At 45.3% G+C, this 17033-nt stretch overlaps 1 long non-coding RNA gene across 1 annotated transcript; it reads right to left on the minus strand.

Moving 5' to 3' along the window:
* Positions 1-1519: 1519 nt before the first annotated feature.
* On the minus strand, positions 1520-5382 carry LOC310705402. Its single transcript, XR_014525235.1, has 3 exons — positions 5131-5382; positions 3547-3661; positions 1520-1688 (listed from the first exon to the last, which is right to left on the minus strand). It is a non-coding gene; the product is annotated as an uncharacterized lncRNA (long non-coding RNA).
* Between the last annotated feature and the right edge of the window lie 11651 nt (positions 5383-17033).

Below are 17033 nucleotides of genomic sequence, written 5' to 3' on the forward strand. Positions count from 1 at the left end.
TTCGGCAGCTCTTATAAGCTCTTATAAGCAACGAATCCCCATGGTCATTTCCTCCACAGTATGCAGCCCGTGCTATGTGTTGAGAACGGCCCTGTGATCTGCAGATGAAGGGCGGCATACAAAATAATAATAATAATGGTAATAATATGTGGAGCGCCATCCCTGCCTCTCTGACATCTGATTATGCAACTTTCCAAAGACATCTGAAGGCAGCCCTGTATTGGGAAACTTTTAGTTTATTATGCTTGGCTGTTTTTATATTATGTTGGAAGCTGCCCAGAGTGGCTGGGCAACCCAGCCAGATGGGTGGCGTATAAGTCGTACCTTGGTTGTCAAACACCTTGGTACTCATATATATATCTAATAATAATAAAAAGTCCAGTAGCACCTTCAGAAGAAGTGTGCATGCACACGAAAACTCATACCAAGAACAAACTTAGTTGGTCTCTAAGGTGCTACTGGACATTTTATTTATGTATTGTTCCGCCTGACCTTTGGCTTAGAATCAATTTGATTTGATTCCCTCCCCCTCTTTCTTTTTTCTTTCTCCTCCTCTGAAGAGGCCGCATCTTAATGTTTTAATGCTGTATTTTAATCTTGTTTTTTAAGTTGTATTTTAATCAACTTGTTTTTATTATTGGTTGTTAGCCACCCTGAGCCCAGTCTTGGCTGGGGAGGGTGGGGTATAAATAAAAAAGGATGTGTAACGGCAGCTGCCAGAATAATCTATGCACAAAGGTGGAAGGACAAAAGGAGACTGGCAGAATAAGTGAATAGAATATGCGGTGCTAGCAATGTTGACTGTAAATATAAGAAATCAGGATGAGTCTGAGGAGTGGGAATAAAATGGAGAATACTTAAATAATTATAGTAGCCCGATAAATTCCCAAGTAGGACAAGATATATGAGCAGCAGTTAAAAACAACCAGAAGAGGGGTAGTAATTAAGGAACTGCAGCTCAATGAGGATTAAATATGAACCCATGGAGGGATGTGTGGGGAAGTAAAAGAATGTAGGACAAATGATTATAAAGTGGATGTATCGAACTATGGAAAATGCATAATTTTATTTATTTTTTAAAGGATGTACGATTGGAAAAGTTTCAGAAAACGGCCCAGTGTGCTGGGCGGAGCAGTCATCCATTCTGATTTCTCTGTGGGAGTGTTTGCACATCTTCCTGTTAATCTTTCGTTCGACCCATACTTTTCAGTGCGCTTCCCTGCTACTTTCCAGACAGCAAAAAAAAAGGCACCTTAAAAAAAAGTTTATTTGTTGTGCTAGAGTGCTTTAATCCACTTTAAATGTGCAAATCTAGAGTGCCACCATGCACCCGAGTCTGTCCTGCAAAACACTAATAATCTGGAGGCACCCGTAGGTGCCCTGAACTCAGAAGTGTGGCAGAAGGGACACCCCCCCCTCCAACCATCTTGTCTTTTCCTGCCCGCTCCTAGGCCTGGATAGCGAAGCTGCCATAACTAATGATAAAGAAACGATTCATCATAAGTCAGAGCAAAAGCCAAGGAGAAATAATTTTATTGTTTGCACACTGTTTGCTGCACTGAAGGGGCTGCCGTTTTGTGCTCTTTGTTGCCTGCCCTCCTGCAAGTATCCTCAAGAAATTCTCTTCACAGCCCAGTCACTCGGTTATTAATCCAAATTGCTATCCCAACATGCCTGATATGCAGCAGCTGTAAACAGAAAGAATAAATGGTTAAGAGAAAGCAATGCTAGTACACCAAATTATTAGCAAACCTGAACTTCAGTGTCCAAGATATACATACCATATATAGTCATCATGACTAATAATAATAATTCAATAATAATTTTTTTTTATACCCTGCCCATCTGGCTGGGTTTCCCCAGCCACTCTGGGCGGCTCCCAGCCGAATATTAAAAACACAATACACCGTAGTTTAGCGCTCACAGAATTACAGTTCCCATCAACCCTGAACAAACTGCAGTGCCCAGAATTCTTTGAGGGAAAGAATGTGCTTTAAAGGGATGGTGTGTGCGCACAGCTAGTAGCGACAAAAGATGGTCCTCTAGTGCATTAATTTTTTTAAAAAAAACCACACTGAGACATCGCAGGAGTTTAGGGTGATCACCTGTGCGTTTGCCAAAAAGGACAAAAGATTTACAGATTTGCATAAATTCTGCACGTGCTAATTCTTAGATGCAAATTTAGAAATAATTGCTAGGATTTAAACTGCATATGATGCATTTCACCATACTGGGGAAGACGGCCCTGGTCACTTGCAAACTATTGATTGGCAACTACTATTTTTATTTTATTCATGTATTGAATTTATATACCATCCTATACTCGGAGGTCTCAGGGTGGTTCACAGAATTTTAGATTTCCGTTACCACCAAGTCACATGCAATTTAAGAAGTTCTACCCAATTCTGTAGATTTTTGGATGTTGGCAGAAACTGAAAATTGGTTTTCAGTGTGTCATGAGATAGTTCTTTCAGGCATGTAGCTCTCTTTTTCTCTTTTTAAACTGGGCTTGCATCAGGCAACAAGAGGACTGCACTCCAAGTGGGACACTTGCACACGCTACCAAAAGCCAGTGTCGTGTAGCGCTGAGAATCCTGGACCTGGGAGACGAGGGTTCAAATCTTCACACAGTTGTGGGGCTCCCCTTGGAGCCAGTCACTCACTCTCAGCCTAACTTACCTCTCAGGGTTGTTGTGGGGATTAAAAGAGGGTGGGGGAGAATTACGTACACCACCTTGAGATCCTTAGAGAAAAGTTGGGCTATAAACGCAAAAAATAAATAGTAACAAATAAAGAACATTTCAGCCATCGCGTTACAGAAGTTTAAGCTTTGTTGTTGTTTAGTCGTGTCCGACTCTTCGTGACCCCATGGACCAGAGCACGCCAGGCACTCCTGTCTTCCACTGCCTCCCGCAGTTTGGTCAAACTCATGTTCGTAGCTTCGAGAACACTGTCCAACCATCTTGTCCTCTGTCGTCCCCTTCTCCTTCTGCCCTCCATCTTTCCCAACATCAGGGTCTTTTCCAGGGAGTCTTCTCTTCTCATGAGGTGGCCAAAATATTGGAGCCTCAGCTTCACGATCTGTCCTTCCAGTGAGCACTCAGGGCTGATTTCCTTAAGATTGGATAGGTTTGATCTTCTTGCAGTCCATGGGACTCTCAAGAGTCTCCTCCAGCACCATAATTCAAAAGCATCAATTATTCAGCGATCAGCCTTCTTTATGGTCCAGCTCTCACTTCCATACATCACTACTGGAAAAACTATAGCTTTAACTATACGGACCTTTGTTGGCAAGGTGATGTCTCTGCTTTTTAAGATGCTGTCTAGGTTTGTCATCGCTTTTCTCCCAAGAAGCAGGCGTCTTTTAATTTGGTGACTGCTGTCACCATCTGCAGTGATCATGGAGCCCAATAAAGTAAAATCTCTCACTGCCATTTAAGTTTGGTTTCCCTTATTTCCCACCAGGCTGTTGCGCTCTGAGAATTATTTATCATCTCAACAACAGAAAGATCAAAACAGGGAAGGGGGCATAGAAAGGAGACTTACACCAAGCCTTCAGCACAGTCTTCGGGCCCCAGAGATTTTTCCTGGGGGAAACAGTCCTTGCGGCAGTAGCCTCGGAAGTTTCCGCAACCCCATTCCCCAGTGCGAACATCCAGACCTGTGAACGGCAACAGCAGAAAAGAAAAACCAAGCACATGAATGCCCTCTTAAAAGATAGGTTCTGTTGCAGTTCGCCCAGAGAGGGAGATTTTGGGGGGCTAAATCCTCGTGGCATGCTTTTTGTCAGCTGCAAGCAACAGGGAATTTCGTTCTTCCCTTGATATCTTCTCCCTTTGGGGAAGCATAATGCACAGGTGTTGGGCAAGGGCTGTGGCTCAGCAGCAGAGCATCTGTGCGCAGAAGGTTCCGAACTGTGTGCAGAATTCTCGCCATCTCCAAGCAAGGAAGGGAGAAACTGCAAGTCATTGCAGACAATACTGGGATGCGTGGACCACTGGCTGGACTCGGCAGACTTCTTCACACACATTACACTGTACAGTGGTACCTCGGGTTAAGTACTTAATTCGTTCCGGAGGTCCGTTCTTAACCTGAAATTGTTCTTAACCTGAAGCACCACTTTAGCTAATGGGGCCTCCTGCTGCCGCCGCACCGCCGAAGCCCGATTTCTGTTCTCACCCTGAAGCAAAGTTCTTAACCTGAAGCACTATTTCTGGGTTAGCAGAGTCTGTAACCTGAAGCGTATGTAACCTGAAGCGTATGTAACCCGAGGTACCACTGTACACATATAATAATATAATAATTTATTATTTATACCCCGCCCATCTGGCTGGGTTTCCCCAGGCACTCTGGGCGGCTCCAAACTGAATATTAAAAACAATACAGCGTCAGACATTAAAAACATCCCTAAACAGGGCTGCCTTCAGTTGTCTTTTAAATGTAAAATAGTTGTTTATTGCCTTGACATCAGCTGGGAAGGTGTTCCACAGGGCAGGTGCCACTACCGAGAAGACCCTCTGCCTGGTTCCCTGCAACCTCCCTTCTTACAGGGAGGGAACTGCCAGAAGGCCCTCGGCACTGGACCTCAGTGTCCAGGCTGGACGATGGGGGTAGAGAAGCTCCTTCAGGAATACTGGACCCAGGCCATTTAGGGCTTTAAAGGTCAGCACCAAGACTTTGAATTGTGCTCAGAATCGTACTGGGAGCCAATGACAAACTCTGGGTCAAACTCTGTCTACGCATTCCTGCATTGCAGGGGGTTGGACTAAATGACCCTTCTTGCAGTTAAAATATTTCAAAGCAATACAGTCTTTGCATCTAGACAGCGGTGAAGCTCACTGGGTGACCTGGGCCACTTACCACCTCAGCCTCACTTATCTCACATTGTGGGGATAAAATAGGAATGGCAGAATCATAGAATTGCCAAGTGGGAAGCTATCCCTAAGGGTCCTAAAGAATCACAGCTAAAGCGTCCTTGGCAGATGGCCTACCAGCCTCTGAACGGCTGCCACTCCAAGTTCCTTTGAGGAAAGGGGATTGATTTGTCGTTGTTTTAAGGTCAAGGGATAAAGGATCCTGATAGTTACCCCTCTAAAAATTAAGGGATGAGGGATATTGCCCCATACTCACAGACAGCAGCAGCTATAGCCAGCAACAGCACCAACAAAAAGAAATTAAGGTTCACAAAGACAGCCATTTCCTTGGAAAGAATTCAAGACGAAGCACACCGACTTGGCTCCACAAACTCCTTCTGCTTAGAAATCCACAGGGGACAATCGCACCGTTCAATGGGATCCCTTTGAATTGATATTCGCACAGGACAAGAGAGTCCCTAAGAGAGCCAATCTGTAGTGTGTAGAGGGGGAAAGAGCTGTATGGATGAGGAGTCAGTGACGGATGGTGTATCTTATGACACACAGTTAAGGAAATTAAAAAGCTGGCCCATTGGCCTGGTCACAAGAAACCTATTGGAGACTTCTGAAGAGAACCCCTGTTTGGGGTCAGGAGATGAAGAGGTTTCGCCTGACTCTGCGGGTAAGGATTTCAATTAGTGTTAACGACATACACTAAAGTCCCTCTGGATCAGCCCAAGGGCTGCCAACTTTTTGGAAGAGCGGACACATTTTGAATTTTGAGATTGCTGGGTGTGCCACTCACAAAATAGCTTCCACAGAGGAGGCATGGCAGAATGCAAAATGGCTGGCTGTGGGGAACGGCTTAACCCAAAATGAGAGGGACAACCACTCTTAACAGCCTTATATTTACCATGGGAAGACAGCTATGTCCTGATTATGGAGATCACACACACACATGGATGATGTTGCTATCTAATAACAACAGGGTAACAAAACAACACCACCACAAACTGGCTTATAAGTATAAAACCAAATTTACTAGAATAATAACTAGACAAAGCCACAACGGCAAGGGTAGCACACTGGAGAATATGAAAAAGTTTTTCAAAGCAGTTTTTCTTTTCCATTGTGGCGGCACGGGGTTGCCGTTCTGTGACTGGACTTGCACTACTAGTTGAACGGTTCATTTACCCAGTCTGTATAATGTTTACTGCACATGTGACTTGTTAAGATAGAGTTGTACATTTATCCACTCCATGTTTACAGTATCTCCAGGCTTTGTCTTGCACATGGCACCTTAGTATGTTTGTTGTTTGAATGCTTACAAGTCTATCTCTATTCTAGCTATTATTCTAGTAAATTTGGTTTTATACTTATAAGCCAGTTTGTGGTGGTGTTGGTTTGTTGTATTATTATTACTGTCACGACATTTGATACTTTGTGTATGTAATAACAACAGGGAACATTCCCCAGTACCAGGAACAAATCACAACGTGCCCACACCACACTCCTTTCACAGATACGACCTAGAAGAAGCTGCACACTATGCCTCAAATTTTTATTTCTCACAGGGCTACAGACAGGCTTTTTTCAAAGCAAAAGCTCAGAATCTGGGGCAGCTGCCCAGTTGCACCACTGGAAGCCTTTATGGTTTAATGGGCAATCTCTCTACCCAGGCAATTCTGGGGACTCTAGCTCTGCGAGGGGAGAATTGGGGTCCCTTCCAGTTCTACGATTCTGTGGTATCATACTGTATCACTTTAGATGCATGGAGAATGTGGTCCAAGAAAGTGATGGACTACATGGAATTGGCGGAAATGACTGGTAGAATCCGAGACCAGGGAGAAGAGTCGGTGGAAGAAGATTGGAAGAAATTTAAAGACTATTTACAGAAGTATTGCAAAATTAATGAATTTTAGAATGATGTTTGATTGAAGTTAAGCGGTTTCTAGCTGTAATGATATAAAAGAATATGGAAAAATTGGATTTCTAAATAGGTAAAAATTTAATGTTATAATATATTAAGATCAAAGATCAGGATAATAAGGAGGGAAAGAAATTGCTGAATCAATTAATTGAATTGGAACACAAAAAAGGGAGGTATGAGGAGGTCAGGGAAACAAGGATATGAATGTAAGATATGGAAAGATTGCTTTTTTATTTTCCTTTTTTCCCTTTTTTCTGTAAGTGTACTTATTTTTTTATTCTGTATTTTTCTTGTATTTTTATTTTTGTCTTTCTTGTTTTTATGTAATTTCTTTTTCTGAAACTTTAATAAATATTTTATTTTAAAAAAAGAGAGAGAGAATGTGGTCCAAGTCCACCGAGGTGCTCTCCTAACTTGTAGATGGAGCTGTCCCTACCAGGAGGCCAAGTGAGGCAGCTGCCTCAGGCAGCCGATGCTGAAGGGTGGCGAGGGGACAGAGCTCTTGAGTGTGTGCCATGAAGTCTTTCCTGGGCCCCTTAAGCTCCCCTGCTCCCCTCAGAGGCAATGGAGGATGCCGAAGTGAGATTAAGGTTACATCCGCACGGTGCTTTTAAGGCACATGGGTTCTCCCAAAGAATTCCAGGAAGTGTCACCTGCCCCTTACAGAAGCACAGTTCCCAGCACCCTCAGTGAATTCCAGTTCGCAGGATTCTCTGGGGGGAAGTCATGTGCTTGAAACCTCAGTTGCCAGTCTAGTCAGCTTTTGCACATGGAGTGGAGAGAGGCAACATCTTGTTCTTTGCCTCAGGCAGCAAAGTGTGTTGGGCTGGCCCTGATTGTGGAGGTTATGTCCGACAAAGCAAATCATCATTTTATTATTTATATGCCACCCATCGGACTGGGTTGCCCCAGCCACTCTGGGGGGATTCCAGCAAAATATCAACAACAACAACTTCTCTGTACAGGGCTGCCTTCAGATGTCTTCTAAAAGTCAGATAGATGTTTATTTCCTTGAAATCTGATGGGTGGGTGTTCCACAGGGCAGGTGCCACTACTGAGAAGGCCCTCTGCCTGGTTCCCTGTAATCTCACTTATTGCAATAATAATAGTAATAATAATAATAATAATAATAATAATAATAATAATAATAATTTGTTTGTACCCCACCCATCTGGCTGGGTTTCCCCAGCCACTCTGGGCAGCTTCCAAGATTAAAAATATATTAAAATGTCACACATTAAAAACTTCCCTAAACAGGGCTGCCTTCAGATGTCTTCTAAATGTCAGGTAGTTGTTTATCTGTTTGACATCTGATGGGAGGGCGTTCCACAGGGCGGGCGCCACTACCGAGAAGGCCCTCTGCCTGGTTCCTTGTAGCTTTGCTTCTCGCAGGGAGGAAACCGCCAGAAGGCCCTCGGAGCTGGACCTCAGTGTCCGGGCAGAATGATGGGGGTGGAGATGCTCCTTCAGGTATACTGGGCTGAGGCCGTTTAGGGCTTTAAAGGTAAGCACCAACACTTTGAATTGTGCTCGGAAACGTACTGAGGGAACCAACAGAAGGCCCTTGGTGCTGGACCTCAGTGTCCGGGCTAGATGATGGGAATGGAGATGTTCCTTCAGGTATACAGGGCAAAGGACGTTTGGCGCTTTAAAGGTAAGCACTAGCACTTTGAATTGTGCTTAGAAACATACTTTGCAGCAATTGTTTGCATCTTCTAAAACACTCTATCAGCAAACTAGCTTGAGAAATACCAGCAAAATGGCACCTTGCCATACAAGATAACCATCTGCTTAGCGGAGCTAGGCGGGAAGGAGGGGTGTCACACCATTTGCCAATGCCTTGTGCATCATGCTATTCTGGTTTGGGTAGAGAAGGGTCATTCAGTCCTCTGGGCTGCGGAAGCCCTTGGATTCCTTACTAGAATAATAATGATGATTTTGCTCCTCTCCACCATGCCCCCTGGTCCATGTGCGTATTTGCTGACCCCAAATTACACTCCTGAGACAGTGATGGGAAGAGAGGAAATGCGAGGAAGTTCGTGTTTGCGTCCGACTTCTCATCTTCATGCCCTGGAAGAACCATGAAGGAAGTTGATCCAGAATTCCTCCTGGTGGTTTGGCAAGGCATGGAGGCCACAGTTGCACAGTTCATGTTGGCGCATAGCCTCAGCTGCTCCTTGGCCCATATTGTTTCTACAGAAGGTGCCAAGTACATTTTTCTCATGGATAATCCTTGTTGGTGTGGCCCCATCTGCACAGGACATTTAAAGCAGTGCCGTGCTGCTTTCAACAATCATAGCTTCTCCCAAAGAATCCTGGGAACTGAGAGTTGTTTGGAGTTTTTCCAGACAGCTCCCTGACAGTTTACAGTACACAGAATGTAAAGGCAGCCCATGTTCCCCAAGTCTCGTCCAGAGCTCAGGAGAGCATGCCGGTGTCCCACAACTCTGATCCTATACGTTCAGTGTTATGTACTGAGTTGAATAGGATCCAAAAGGCAGCAGTCTGATTGGTCCTAGAACAATAGGATCCAGAATGCAGCAGTCTGATTGGTCCTAGAACAATAGGATTAGAATGCAGCAGTCTGATTGGTCCTAGAACAATAGGACCCAGAATGCAGCAGTCTGGTTGGTCCACAGGAGCCACCCAATCCAGCTCCAGGTGGAAGGGAATCCGCAACCTGATTGGCCTACAGGAGAATCCCAGAATTAGCCAATCACGTGGGGCCCATTGTGTAAATAATGTATATAAGGCAGACATTCCATTCCTCCTCACCACTATGAGCTGAATAAAGAGCATGAAATCCACTCTCGACTCCAAGTATATTTCATTCAGTAAGCTGGATTTCAAGCATCTAGACAGGCAAGGAATTGAGAACCCTGATGCTGGCAATTGTACACACTTTAGTGATCAAATAGGGAAACTTTTATTAGAAATAAAAGGTAGGGGGAAAGCAGGCTGCAGAATGTGTACCGAGTCATCTTTGGAACTTGCCTCTCCTTGATGCCTTTAAAAAAATATTTATCTAAATGGAGGGACTCATCACAGCCCCATCTGCGCCTTTATATCTGTAAGAACAACAAACTGCCTCTTTCACAGCAGGACTTGGAATAAAGACCTCTCTCTGCATAACAAGCGGGATGTTGGCAGTAAACTGACCACAACATTCCCCTCTTCCTATTTTGAGCAGGAACCCTGACCTGTTTGGATCACGCAACCTTCCTGCCGCTGCGTCCGGTCCTTGCTTCCCCACGGCCAGCCAGAGAGGAAAAACGTTGGCCTTTGATATTTGGAAGTGAAATGTGGTGCTTCCTCCAGAAAGGAGGAAAATAACTGGGCGATAAACACACGCAAATGAAATGAGGCGGGTTGGCTTGTATCTGTGTCTGTTCACAAACCTTATCTGAGCTGGTGTAGCACAGGAGAAAACAAACTCTTTGCATGTGGAACTCTCTCTGCCTAATGAGGTGTGTGTGGCCTCATCTCCTCCTGGCTTCAGGAAGTTGGTCAAGAAGGCGCAACTTTTTTGCCGCTATTAGTCATTGTTGTGCATTTTCAATGCAACAAGCTATATTTTCCCGTTATGGATGTTATGTATTCTTGATCTACTTGTTTTTACTGTAAGCCACCTTTTGGGGGCTATAAATCATGTACAGTCATACCTCGGGTTGAATACGCTTCGAGTTGAGCGCGTTCGAGTTGCGCTCCAGGGCAACCCGGAAGTAATGGAGCGCGTTACTTCCGGGTTTCGCCGCTTGCACATGCGCAGACACTCAAAATGACGTCACGCGCATGCGCAGAAGCAGCGAAAAGCAACGCACACGTGCGCGGACGTGCCATCGCTAGTTACGTTTGCTTCTAGATGCGAACAGGGCTCCGGAACGGATCCCATTCGTATCAAGAGGTACCACTGCAAATAATGTTACATGTGAACCCTGTTTCCAAGCGGCGAGAGACTCCAGGGGTTCCAGGCACTTACCCAGGTTTGGTTTCCTTGGGATGAAGGTCAGCGGAGACTGTGGTGTCTAGGATATATGGTTTGATTTGCACATACATTTAACAGTTTGAAAGCACGCCAGTGCAAGTAGATAAATAGGTACCACTGCAGTGGGAATGTAAACGGTGTTTCCATGTGCTCTGGTTTCCGCCACGGTGTTCTGTTATGCCAGAAGCAGTTTAGTCCTGCTGGCCACATGACCTGGATAGCTGTCTGTGGACAAACGCCGACTCCCTTGGCCTGAAGGCAAGATGAGCTCCACAACCCTAGAATCGCCTTTGACTGGACTTAACAGTCCAGGGGTCCTTTGCCTTTACCTTTTTTACATTTAACCTAGCAGTGATGCCAAAACAGATCTTGCTTCTCCATTAGCACAGATCAAGCATGGCTAGCTACCAACCTGCTTCCAGCTCAGATCACACACCCTGCTCTGGCTATTGTTCTCCTACCTAGCAGCCAGGTGACAGTGGTGGATGAAAAGCCCACACATTAGACTGGAGGGCATCATCCCTTAGTTTTAGTTCTTGCAACTGAGATTATTTCGAGATGCTGATGGCCAGCTAAGGTCATTGCCTGACCAGTCTAGCAACCTCCTCAATTAGATTCCAACCCTTACTGGGCACAGGACCCCAGGTACTGGAAGGGATTAAGGGTGTCATTGAACTGACCCGCCCCCCCTGGCAAACCCCCCCCCACACAATATTAAATGTTTACAGCACATGCTGCTTGAGTAAAAATGTAAAAAAAGGGGGGGGATAGAGCATGGGTAGGCAAACTAAGGTCCAGGGGCCAGATTCGGCCCAATCCTTGTCTAAATCTGGCCCGTGGTTGGTCCGGGAAATAGTGTGTTTTTACATGAGTAGAATGTGTGTTTTTATTTAAAATGCATCTATTGGTTATTTGAGGGGCATAGGACTTCGTTAATTTTTTTTTTTTTCAAATTAGTCTGGCCCCCAACAAGTTCTGCGGGACAGTGGACCAGCCCCCTGCTGAAAAAGTTTGCTGAAGAAGAAGAAGAGTTTGGATTTGATATCCCGCCTTTCACTCCCTTTAAGGAGTCTCAAAGCGGCTAACATTCTCCTTTCCCTTCCTCCCCCACAACAAACACTCTGTGAGGTTCGTGGGGCTGAGAGACTTCAGAGAAGTGTGACTGGCCCAAGGTCACCCAGCAGCTGCATGTGGAGGAGCGGAGACGCGAACCCGGTTCCCCAGATTAGGAGTCTACCGCTCTTAACCACTACACCACACTGGCTCTCCACACTGCTGACCCCTGGGATAGAGGAAAAATAGGGATGCCTGCCCTGGACCACTACTTGCTATGCTTGCTGGAAGCGGGGATCCTTGCCCAGACTCAGTCCTGGTGCCAGCCTTCATTTTTATATAAATTTACAGTAGTACCTCGGGTTACATACACTTCAGGTTACATACGCTTCAGGTGACAGACTCCACTAACCCAGAAATAGTACCTCGGGTTAAGAACTGTGCTTCAGGATGAGAACAGAAATTGTGCTCTGGCGGCATGGCGGCAGCAGGAGGTCCCATTAGCTAAAGTGGTGCTTCAGGTTAAGAACAGTTTCAGGTTAAGAACGGACCTTCGGAACGAATTAAGTACTTAACCCGAGGTACCACTGTATACAAATATGAAATTTTGCCATTTTTTTTTAAAGAAAGGTGTGGTTTTGAAAGCAGTTGTTTGAACTCACATCCTCAGGAACAGCGAAATGGTGAGCAGGTGCCTTACGCCAGCATCAATTTGAAAAAAACACTTGCTATTCCCCATGGCAATGGAATATTGAAAAGCTTTCAAACGAAATGGCATTCCGGATGAATGTTATCAGTGACTGCAGTCGGGAAGATTCCACAGCACACCAACTTGTGTTGTTTATGCTGATATCAGAGAACGCTTTCTGGAGCCCTCTTGAAAGAGAATGAAGTACTGGGGAGGGGAGGAGAAACTGGGCTTTCTGTTGCAAGCAAGAAGCCGGGAGGCGCCTTCATTGACTTCATTTGCAGCAAAGGCCACCAGATAACAGGGAAATTCTTGGGACTCCATTTCTGCAAACTGGCAGTAGAAAATGAGAGTATGAAATGTGTCCTGGAAACAATTCCTGAATGCCACCTGATCTTGCACTGGGTTGTTTTTTTATGCAATAGCAATGCTTATCTGTTTTAAAAGTTCTGTTTATTCTAAGGATATTAATACATTTTATATATTCGTTTTAGAGCAACCTTTGCACTTTTTTGGGGGGGGGGAATTGGACACTTGGGGGGGTTTCTTTGTTTTGTTTCAATCTGCTGTGGTCCATGGTCCATAATAAGTGTTATTCATTCATGATAGCAGTTACGGTAATGCCCTGGGGTTCCCAGGAGAAGTGGAAACAAGACAAACAGGGCAGATCACAAAGCAGATCAGGACCCTGGACAGCTCCCAGGCAATGCCCCCACCCCATACTGCTCCTACTAAGCAGAGCTTGGAAGGTGTCTCAGCCAAGAGATGTGGACATCCAACACCTTATTATAGGTAGATCTCATCTTACGTGGAGGCTACACTCCTGGCTAGCCTTACAAAATCATGTAAAGCCAGGATGACCCTCTGGAACGGCCCTGTGCAACCATCGCTACCTGTCCAAAGCTGGTGCTAAGCAGACCTTGCCCCCACCCCCAGGTGGAGAGATTTTTAAGGCCCCCACCTTGCTTACAGCCTGACCAAGAAGCAGAAACCAGAAAGAAAGGAAAGGGGTGTGCAGCTGCCTCTATACAAATGAATGGCGGAAATTCCTTTGGGAGAGTTTCCTTTCGCCCAACACCTGGTGGCTTGGACTTCCGCAGGGCGGGTGGCAATTTGTCTCTTGACACAAAGGTCTTCAAGGTTTATTGTGAGAAACACTGGCGAACATTATCTGGATCCATAACTGAACAGGGAGTCAAATGATTTATCTGAGGACTTGCCCTGGTTGTATTATGTGAGATTTGACTAGGAACAATGAGTTTTACTGGTGTTGTCTTGGACAACGCTTTTCTCATAAACATAGTTAACAGTCTTTCTTACGGTCCTTTCTCCCCTACTTTTTTTAATGAGTGAGAAAGTAAACAACCGACAGAAGCGCATTCCTTTATGCTTGTTGCAGTCTGCGGCACGGTTTACGTATTTTAGGAAGTACAGTGGTACCTCTGATTACAAACTTAATTCGTTCCGGAGGTTCGTTCTTAACCTGAAACCGTTCTTAACCTGAGGTGCACTTTCACTAATGGGGTCTCCCACTGCCACCCCACGATTTCTGTTCTCATCCTGGAGCAAAGTTCTTAACCCGAGGTACTACTTCCGGGTTTGCGGAGTCTGTAACCCAAAGTGTTTGTGACCCGAGGTACCACTGTAGTGGAAAAGATGAGACATTATAGACTCCACGAGAAAGCGCTTACTTTGCCTTGCTGACTTCACATACAGGGGTTGTGATGTTCAAAGGTTCCCTTGCCGCATGTGCAGCTTCCAGGAGACTTGAGCAGGAAGAACCAGCGGCACAGATATAAAATGGGGGACACCTGGCTTGACAGCAGAGCATGTCAAAGGATCTAGGGGTCTTGGCGGGCCACAGGTTTAGGTGAGTCAACAGTGCAACAAAAAAAAGCTAGTGTGATTCTAGGCTACATCAACAGAAGTCTAGCGTCCAGATCAAGGGAAATAATAGTCCTGCTCTATCATGCCTTGGTCAGATCACACCTGGAGTCCTGTGTCCAGTTGTGGGAACCACATTTTCAGGAGGATACTGCTGGAACCAATGCAGAAGAGGGCAACCAAGATATAAGGGTCTAGAAACCAGGCAATATGAGGGACAGTTGAGGGAATTGGGTATGTTCAGCCTGAAGAGAAGATTGAGATGTGATAGGATAAAGGTAAAGGGACTCCTGACCATTAGGTCCAGTTGCGGATGACTCTGGGGTTGCGGTGCTCATCTCGCTTTATTGGCCGAGGGAGCCGGCGTACAGCTTCCAGATCATGTGGCCAGCATGACTAACCCGCTTCTGGCGAACCAGAGCAGCGCATGGAAATGCTGTTTACCTTCCCGTCGGAGCAGTACCTATTTATCTACTTGCACTTTGACGTGCTTTCGAACTGCTAGGTTGGCAGGAGAAGGGACCGAGCAATGGGAGCTCACCCCATTGCGGGGATTCGAACCGCCGACCTTCTGATCGGCAAGTCCTAGGCTCTGTGGTTTAACCCACAGCGCCACCCGTGTCCCATGTGATAGGATAGCCATCTTCAAATATCTCAAAGATGGAAGATGGAGCAAGCTTGTTTTCTGCTGCTTCAGTGGATTCAAGTTACAAAGAAGAAAATTCTGACTAAAAGTTAGGAAGAACTGTCCGATAGTAAGAGCCATTCAACAGTGGAACCGACTACATACCTCAGAAGGTGGTGAACGCTCCTTCATTGCGGGTTTTCATGCAGAGGTTAGATGGCTATCTGCCAGGGATTCTTTAGATGTGATTAGGGGCTAGACTAAACCAAGCTTGGGGTCCCTTCCAATCCTATGGCTTCTATGATGCAAGCAATCCTCTTAGCGGCACAGGACAGATGCATACGGAAACGTAATAATCTGCCTCATACTGAATCAGACTGTTGATACCTCTAGCTCAGGGGATGTGGGTAGCCCTGTGGTCTTCTTCAATCTGCACTATCTGCAGACTGAAAGAATCAACGGGACCCAGAGAGCCACTGTACCGCATGGGATAATGAACACTGCTTAGCTCATGGGTAGGCAAACTAAGGCCCGGGGGCCGGATCTGGTCCAATTGCCTCCTCAATCCAGCCAGCAGACGGTCCGGGAATCAGTGTGTCCTTTTATTTAAAATGCATCTCTGGGTTATTTGTGGGGCATAGGAATTCGATCATCCCCCCCCCCCAATATAGCTCAGCCCCCCACAAGGTCTGAGGGGCAGTGGACTGGCCCACGGCTGAAAAAGGTTACTGACCCCTTGCTTAGCTCCTGTTTGTTATATCTTGGAGTGCACGGTGTGAGTCTCTTGAAAGAAGCACCATCAGGGCATGCGTCAGGCTCACCCCAGAACCAGCTTAGGCTGGAAGTTCCACAAATGAAGTTTTATTATCTGGAAAATGGTCAGTAAAAGCTACTTTTAGATCATTTTATTATTCTTTTAGGCCTTTTAAAGTGCTGCAAGCCACCTGGCTAGTTCCCTAAAGGCACTGTAAGAGTTTTAGAAGTTTTGGAGCTATATAAAAGTTTGTAGTAAACAGAAGCGAGTAGACGCACATCGTGAAGGATACACGTGGACTTTCGATGAGCTTTTGCATAACAGATCCCCATAACTTGTTTTAAGGCTGCGAAGTTCTGCACTGATTTTTTTGGGAAAACCCAAAACAAACACAAAATTCGATGTCCCCAATTACTAGTGTTGCAAGAGAGGGATTTCCCCCCACACCTTTATCTTTCCATGTATAATGTTATAAACTTCTATCATGTCATAGAACTTCTATCACTGTAGCTGTCTCAGAGAAAAATAATATCTGAATGACCAGTGCTACTTTTTCTTTGAAAAAGAGGTGCTGGAACTCACAATGAAATTCTCCATTGTTCTCTTAGAATGGCAATGGCACCCATCTGAGAGGCGCTGGCACTGGTGGAGGAAGAGAGGGGTGGGGTGCCATCGCGGCTGCCCCCCCCCCACTGGGCGCAACACCCCCGCAGGCAGTATGCCACGCCCCAGTCACGCCCCCGTCTGCTCTCCGCCCCCCCCCATGCCAGAGCATGAAGATCTGCCGCTGGTTGCTGGAGCTGAGTTCTTGTAAGCTCCAGCTGAACAAAGCCCTGCTAATGCCTCTCTCTCTCTCTTTTTAAATTTTCAAAGATGTTTATTGAAACTTAACATATATACATAACCAAAATTCCCAACGATTCCCTCACATAAAATGTAATATCTAAATTACAACAGCTGCATAATTATACACTTAATTATAAAACCCACCACCCACACCTCCACAGCAATTCAACTTCTTTATATTTCTTTCTACCTCCCCCACTTGCATTCTATAATAAATTATTTTTATTAAATTCTGATTTTTCCTTCTTTCTTTCTTTGTTTTGTTACTGCTTACATTTTTTTATTCTAAGCCTATTAACATGTCATTTTTAGAACAATATTTGGACATATAATCTTCGAAATACTTCCACTCCATTCTTAGCTTTTGATTTGATTGATATCTTGTAATTGAAGTTAATTTTGCCAATTCTATATA

This window comes from Podarcis liolepis (genome assembly GCF_965112155.1).
Source record: "Podarcis liolepis genome assembly, chromosome: 4".
NCBI lineage: Eukaryota > Metazoa > Chordata > Lepidosauria > Squamata > Lacertidae > Podarcis > Podarcis liolepis.